The sequence below is a fragment of the Vigna unguiculata genome, chromosome 11, assembly GCF_037176805.1.
Source record: "Vigna unguiculata cultivar grain cowpea cultivar isolate G323 ecotype 2 chromosome 11, ASM3717680v1, whole genome shotgun sequence".
Lineage (NCBI taxonomy): Eukaryota > Viridiplantae > Streptophyta > Magnoliopsida > Fabales > Fabaceae > Vigna > Vigna unguiculata.
Window position 1 is genome coordinate 29,641,176 of NC_140802.1, and position 8,550 is coordinate 29,649,725.

Below are 8,550 nucleotides of genomic sequence, written 5' to 3' on the forward strand. Positions count from 1 at the left end.
GGGGTGTCGGTGACGATGATAGTGGCAACAATGGATTTACCGAGATGGAGTGGAGGAGGTTCTGGAAGAAGAAAAAAACCCTTAAAGGAAAAAAGAAGAAAGAGGAAGGAGGAAGAAGATGAACCAGTGCGCACTATTTACCGACATATTTTTTGATCGATAATTACCTACAAATTTTTTAGTCGATAATTATTGACGAATTTTTTAATCAGTAATTATCGACGAATTTTATCGACAGAATTTTTCATGGTAATTACTAACAAAACAAAATTTCTGTCAGTAAAATTTATCGACAAGAGTTCTATTGACGAATTTTTAACCGCCGATAATTCATCAATAATTTTGCTTTATCAACATATTTTAAACATTACCGACGGATTTTAATCATCGATAATATCAAATTTTCTTGTAGTGAATGATCTTAATCTATTTTCTAGGTACTTATAAGACAAAAAAATTATAATTGAACATATTTTTATTCATTAAAAATAAAATAGAAATAAGTGTTTTTATTTAAAAAAAAAGTGAAACGTATTATTTTCAAATATTGGAAAAAAAATGTCATTATCATTTTATTGAAAACTTAAAAATGAGTATATTTTAGTATTAAAAGAGGTGTGGTGTAGTTTTATTTTAATTCAAGTAGGTACTCTTGTTACTTGTGTATATTTGGAAGAAACTTCTCATATAACTATTTGGATGACGTTGAATTCGAAGTAATAAATATTTTAATCCTTTACTTTAAATTGATGACAAAAAAATAATTTTTTGAAAAGAAAAGTTCATAATTAATTGAATATTAAACTTCGAAAATCACTTCAAGATAAGGAAGCAATGGGAACATAATAGTAATTGAGAATACAAAAATTATAAAAGAGTTTAATTTATCCAAGTTATGTTAAATCATATTTATTTATATTCACACTTGAACTACTTATTGAATCAATCTCTCTTTATTTGTATTTTCTATAAATTTTAACTAATAAAAGAATATATTGAAAGAAGTGTTACAAGATTGTCTTCCCTATTATTTATATGCTACAACAAATATTTTATATAATTTAGATAACTCAATAAATTCCATTACACATAATCTTAAGAGTTTTTTGTGACTGTAAAAGTAAGGCAGAGAGAAAATTTTACTAAAAAATTATCTTGACAGAAATTAATGATCAATAAAACCATTCAGAAAACAACTACCATGAAAAAAGCCAACAATGAATATGACAAGAACAATTGATTTCATATATTGAATATTTTTCTATCTTGGCATACTCACAAAAACACAAGACAAAAATTGTTCATCATAATAATGCGCTCTCTATGCTTGTATAAACAATGGTTTTTAGAACACTTTGTCTTGTACAAAGAGAAAATATCTTTCACGGAATAAAATTCTTAAATTCCTTTGGTCTTAAGCGATTGTGATAGCAAATAAAAGCAAAGATGAAAAACCAAATGAAAAACCCTACATAAGCAAGTGTGGGTGAAATGGTTGTCAAAAGTGTGAGACTAACAGCAGATCCGATTCCAAATAGAAGAATGAACAAGATTGATAATAAGTGATGAGAGAACAACGATGACACAAGCATCATCGCCACTGAATAAAGAAACCCCATTAAAGAAACAACCATCAGTGTTTCTTGTTGATTCACGAATTCTTGATCTTCCTCCCACTCCATTACAATGTGTTTTTGTAGTGATTGACTTCTTGTTCCCTAGAAACAAAAATTAAATTCAACGAAAGAGAATGTTATGTAAAGTTTGAATAAGAAATGTTCTGAAAAGAAAATAAAAATACTCGCATGCATGAATTATTTTCACAAAAAAAATATTTGGTGAATCACTGTAGAGAATAGTGACTTTATAAGAAGTGCATTTCAAAACAATTACTTGGATATTAGTATGGTTTCTATTTCTTTTGTGTTCAATCTTTAATGCTTAAGGAAAGATTATGGTCATAACTTTTTGAAGAACTTTTGCAAATTTGTGTTGTTTAAGTACTGTTAATTAAAGTAATACATTTTACTATAAAATTAATGTTTTTATGAAAATGTATAAACATTAATCATTTATGAAGTATTTAAACTTTTGTGTTTTAAAATAATATACATATATATATATATATACATATATATATATATATATATATACATATATATATATATATATAATCACCAAAATATTTTATAATATCTAATATCTTTATGCAATATGGAATTTTGAGATTTCAAAAAATATATATAAATGTCAAATTTAATAACGAAATAGTCTAACGGTCTATAATTTATATGCAAGTGTTTTATTTTCTTTTAATATCATTTTTTGGAAATGTAAAATATACCACGATGATGAGCCAAAGCCTTCCTAAATCTAAAGGCCAACACCAAACACTTCCCAAAACAACAGAAAATTTTCTCTCTTCTTTCACACTAGAAGGGAAAGCAACTCATGCAATATTGCTACAGTGCATTTCTCAACTTGGTCACTGTTTGACTCGAGATGAAACGTATCTTCATATGGAGAAACTGTTAGGATTAGTAATCCAATATCTCACACTAATACCATGAACTCTGCCGGTGTAACCACTAAGACAATTAAGGAACCCCACAAGATTCAACTGAGGTCTCAGCACATAAAGGAAGGCCATAGAGAGCATCACGTTTGCCTCAACGATTTTTTGATTTTGTTGTGATGTGTCCTCGCCCAGCACAAAGTGAAATTTTGTTACGAGGGAATGATGGGGAAGGAATCTTGCTTATTTGTTCTTTTGTTTTTTTCTTCCCTGTAAGACGGTTACGCTAAACGTGCGTGTTATATAGCACATTGTTAATGAAAAGACAGGGCAATTTTATGCAGAAATTACTTCTCTAAAAATTCTCTACTTTTCTTTGTACCCTTGCTAATTCTTCTCGTGACATTGTCTTTCATTGGTGCTTTCATTCGGCTTACTCACTCCATGACATCTCCTTCTTCTCACACTGAAGAACTCTCTAAAATAAACAAACATCTAGAGCAACTTCTTTTATCCCAAGCAAATTTTGCTAATGCCCTCCATGACATGTCAACACACTACTATCTAAATCCCCCCACCACAATCACACCACCCCATGACCCATCAAATTCGATCTCCCAACTTTTGATGGATTTGACGCATTAGGGTGGATATTCAAGGTGAACCAATTCTTTGAATATCACCAAACACCCCCTGAGCAGCGTATACAGGTCTCCTTCTATCTTGAAGGCCCAACCTTGGCATGGTTCCAGTGGATGTTTAACAATGATCTCCTCACTTCATGGGAGGATTTCTTGTGCGCATTGGAACTGCGATTTGCACCATCCAAGTATGAAGACCCCATAGCTGCCATATGTAAGCTTTCACAAACCCAAGGACTCCATGACTATCTCTCTGAATTTGAGACTCTTGCAAATCGTATCTCCGATTTCTCTCCTTCCTTTTACCTCAATTGTTTTATTTCTGGCCTCAAACCACATATACATCGTGAGATCACATCCTTTCAACTGACAAACCTTCCCCAAGCCATTGCTTTAGCCAAACTTCAAGATCACAAATCCAAACCCACACCAACCACACCCCCTAGATTCTTCCGTTCTCCATCCACGTCACCCACCTTATCCACCATGCCCACACCCAAACTGCTTCCACATCTTCTCCCTACACCACCCACAAAACTACCCATTCGGAGACTCACTGAAGCTGAGATGCAGGCTCGGAGGGACAAAAACCTCTGTTTCAATTGCGCGATATACTAGAGGTCATCGTTGCAAACCTCAATTCCTCTTATTTACTTGTTTCGACACTAACGACCAACCGGAGGAACAAACCATCGATGAGTCTGGTCCTGAACCACACAAACTAGAGGCAGGCCTCATTAGCCTTCATGCATTCTCAGGCTAGTGGAGTCCTCGAACTTTTCGGGTCACAAGGGCCATAAATGGGTACAATATTCAAATCTTGGTGGATAGTGGGGCTACCCATAATTTTATTCAAAACTGAGTGGCCCAATTTTTACAATTGTCTAAGGAACCAACACCAAGCCCATTACGAGTAATGGTTGGAAATGGCAATTTCTTACCTTGTTCGACTTTTTGTCCCAATGTTACCCTTTACTTAGCCCAACACCAATTCCCCATTGATCTATACCCAACACCAAATCCCACACCTATCTCAGCCCATCAACTTAAGAGACTACAAACCACCAATAGAGTAGAGGCCCTATTCCAACTTTCCCTATAACCACTTCCCCCAACACCTTTATCCCACCCCCATGACACTATTCGTGATTCCAAACCAACCCACACACACCACTGCTACCCAACGCCTCTGAACCTCAATTACAAAACCTTGTTTCCAAATATTCCTCCCTTTTCACCATCCCTACAACTCTCCCTCCTTCACGCCCCACTGACCATTCTATTAGCCTCACCCCAAATTCATCCCCCATCTCTGTTTGCCCATATCGATAACCTCATTTTCAAAAGCATGAAATCAAATCTCAGGATCAAAAGATGCTTGATTCCGGTTTTATTGTGCCTAGTACCAGCCCCTTCTCTTCCTTAATCCTCCTTGTTAAAAGGAAGGATGTCACTTGGTGCTTTTGCGTTGATTACAGAGCATTAAACTCTATTACCATAAAGGATAAATTCTCAATTCTTACTGTTGATGAGCTTCTTGACGAGTTGGGTAATACCTGTTGGTTCTCGAAATTAGACCCCTTTTCGGGTTTCCATAAGATTTTAATAGTGCCCGAGGACTCAAGGAAAAATGTTTTTTGTACTCATAATTGTCACTTTGAGTTCAGAGTTATGCCTTTCGAGCTCTATAACACCCCCTCAACCTTCCAGGCAACGATGAATGATCTCTTTCAACCTAACTTGCGTAAGTTCATCATTGTATTTTTTGATGATATTCTGGTGTATAGTCCCTCTTTGGATTCTCATATTACACATCTTGACATCACATTTGATGTACTGCATTCAAATCATTTTAAGTTGAAAGGTAACAAGTGTTTGATTGGACATCATTCCATTCAGTACTTGAGGCATATCATTTCTCATCAGCAAGTTCAGTCAGACCTTAATAAACTCGAAGCAGTTTATAATTGGCCTAAACCTACTACGATCAAATTGCTCTAAGGCTTCTTGGGCCTTACGGGATTCTACAGAAAATTCATCCAAGGATATGCCTCCATTGCTCATATGTTGACCCAGCTATTAAAAAAGAACGCATTCCTTTGGAACGAGGAGGCCCAGTCTGCTTTTGAAAAGCTCAAGCAGATACTCTTGCAAGAACCTGTACTATCGATCCCTAATTTTGAATCCACATTTGTTATTCAAACTGATGCTTCAGGTGTGGGAATGTGTGCAATTTTATCTCAGCAGGATCACCCGGTCGCTTATTTCAGCAAGCATTTTTGTCCCAAATTACGCAACTCATCCACGTATGTGAGAGAATTATGTGCAATAACATCTGCTATCCAAAAGTGGCATCAATACCTGCTTGGCCACCATTTCATAATCCAAACAGATCAGCGTTCCATCAAGGAGCTTATGCATCAGACTGTACTCACCCCAGAGCAACAAAAATATCTTTTAAATTGCTTGGCTATGACTTCGAAATCTAGTATTGTGTAGGAAAATCTAATAATGTTGTTGATGCCCTCTCACGTACTGATGTTACTGAGAGTTCCTTGTTGGTCATGACCATTCCTCAACTTAACTTCCTAGATGCCCTTAAATCCTCCCTTACTACGAATGATGAATTTCAAGATCTTAAGGGTAAAACCTCTGCTGCACAAAGTGATTTTCCTCACTACACGTTCACCAGGATTTCATCACCTTCAAGGACAAGTTATGGCTACCTTCATCCAATCCTTTTATTCCCTTACTCCTCCATGAATTCCGCTCAACACCAATGGTTGGGCATACTGGTGTTACTCACACACTTAGCAGGTTGTTAGCTCATTTCTATTGGAAGACTATTCGTAAGGATGTTCAAGATTTTATAGCCAAGTGTTCAGTTTGCCAACAGACAAAGATACCTACTCAGCGAACTCTGGGCCTTTTGCAACCAATACCACCACCTTCTCGTTGTTGGAAGGACCTCTCTTTGGATTTTATTGTGAGTCTTCCATCATATAAAGGTTTAACAACAATCTTAGTGGTGGTTAACCGCTTCTCCAAAGGGGCTCATTTTGGTATGCTTCCCCGATCCTTTACAGCCTTGTCAGTTGTTGAGCTGTTCATTAATATTGTCTGTAACATCATGGCATCCCTCATAGCCTCATTTCGGATCGCGATCCGATTTTCGAGTAAATTGCAGAAGCGATATTTTGGGCCATTCCAAATTACCAACAAGATTGGCAAAGTAGCTTATGAGTTGGCGTTGCCCACAACAACAAAAATACACAATGTATTCCATGTTTGTTTCTTACGACCTCACAAGGGACCCCTTCCTTCTTCTCCTCTCCAATTACCATCAGAGATTCATGATAACCAACCAATTCTAGAGCCCACTACCATTATTGATTGGAAACGAGTTTCATCTTCTACGGATTCGCGTATTCTGGTCCTCGTCCAATGGCAAGGCATGCCCCTAGAAGAAGCTAGTTGGGAACCGCAATTCAAAGACCAATTCCACCTTGAGGACAAGGTGTTACTCGAACTAGGGAGAGATGTTAGGATTAGTAATCCAATATACCATGAACTCTGCTGGTGTAACCATTAAGACAATTGAGGGGACCCCACAAGACTCAACTGAGGTCCCAACACATGAAGGAAGGCCACAGAGAGCATAACGTTTGCCTCAACGATTTTCTGATTGTGTTGTGACATATGTCCTAACCCCAGCACAAAGTGAAATTCTATTATGAGGGAATGATGGGGAAGGAATCTTGCTTATTTGCTCTTTTGTTTTTTTCTTCCCTATAAGACGCTTAGGCCAAAAGTGCATGTTATATATAGCACATTGTTAACGAAAAGACGGGGAGATTTTATGCAGAAATTACTTCTTCTCTAAAAATTCTCTACTTTTCTCTGTACCGTGCTAATTCTTCTCGTGACATTGCCTTTCAGAAACATAAGGCAACTTTTGCCAATTCTCAACCCAAGTCTTCACCCTGTTTACTAAATCAAAACCTTTTGGAAAATAAATAACGGAAATGCAATATCATGACCTCTTTTATCTCCGGTAATGCCAGGTTCCTTGCCCTCTTTTCTAAGTCATCAGACCCAAAAAGCTCCTTTCTCCCTAAAACAAGCTCTAAAGCAAGCACTTCTTTTCCTGATGACGGATCTTCCACAACGCTAACATCAAAATAATGAGGGTAATCTGCCAAAAGGGTCGTCACATAATCATGAGGAAGACCCATATCCCACTTTAGCTTCTCAATTAAATAAAGAGGCAATTTGTCATGCCAGCAAGCATTAGAAGCCTTGAGAGCCTCTAAACAGTGTTTTCACGATTAGTGGGAGAGTTATGAACAACCATTTCTTGTTGGTGGATGTAAAAGGATTGAGGTGTGAGTTTGACAACTGGAGGAAGACCAGGACCAGGTTGAAATTGTGTAAACCTTTTTGACATGAAGAGGGATTTGGAAGGAGATGAAATGATTAGGTTCTTGAGAAAAAATATTTGCTTGAGATCTTTCTCTTTCAGGACTGCGTTATCAAGATATGGGTCTCGAACCCATTTGACCTTTGCATTTACAAAAGTCCTGATATGGTTAAACAGACATGAACAACCAGCTCCCTGTAGGGTGGAAACAATGTTATTGGGTAAAAAGTGTTTTGTAGCTTGTGCGATGCTAATAAAATATAGAATATAAAGGTCATCATATAAAAAAAGAAAAATCTGCATAAACTAATGCAGTGTGCCATTGTTTTATTACATTCAAAAAAATAATGATGTGTTAGATTCTCAGTCTGAGTGGTTTAGTCTATACTCTGAACACCTTCTGTAACTACAGACTAACCCCAGAATTTCTTGTAATAAGGCAGGTAATAATGCGCAGCCGGGAGAATAAGATTTCTTGCTAGGCTTATATTGATATTCCTAATATTTGAGATTTGAGTTTGTGAGTTCACGACTCACAATTAGGATACACATCAGAACACAAACGGAAATCCAATCAAAAGTTTTCTTCAAATTTCCAATACAGATAAGAACACAAAATATTTGTTCGCTTCCAGAAAAGAAACAAAATTTGAAGAAGAGAATATAAATTAATACCAAGCATCTATAAGCAACATAATCATTGCTTAGTTCAATTAAAATCAAGTAGAGATATATCGTCAGCTACAAGAACACTCTAATCATCCTAAATTATAAAAAGAAATATTTAAACATAAAATAGTAAGTATCCAAACCACGATTTCATTTATTTCCTAAGTTTCTCCTGAATAAAACTTTTAAACCATCGGGGTTACATATGGATTCACCGGTTTTGAGCGCCAAAAAAGACTAATCTCCAACATATAAAATTAAAAACAGCCAAAAGGAAAGTCTGTATATAAAAATTTTATGTGAAA

General features: G+C 36.1%; 1 pseudogene across 1 annotated transcript; it reads right to left on the minus strand.

Annotated features, from left to right (window-relative positions):
• Window positions 1-1,240: 1,240 nt before the first annotated feature.
• Window positions 1,241-7,777, minus strand: LOC114170272 (protein WHAT'S THIS FACTOR 9, mitochondrial-like; annotated as a pseudogene). Its single transcript, XR_014986612.1, has 2 exons — window positions 2,345-7,777; window positions 1,241-1,718 (listed from the first exon to the last, which is right to left on the minus strand). The product of XR_014986612.1 is annotated as a protein WHAT'S THIS FACTOR 9, mitochondrial-like (transcript).
• Between the last annotated feature and the right edge of the window lie 773 nt (window positions 7,778-8,550).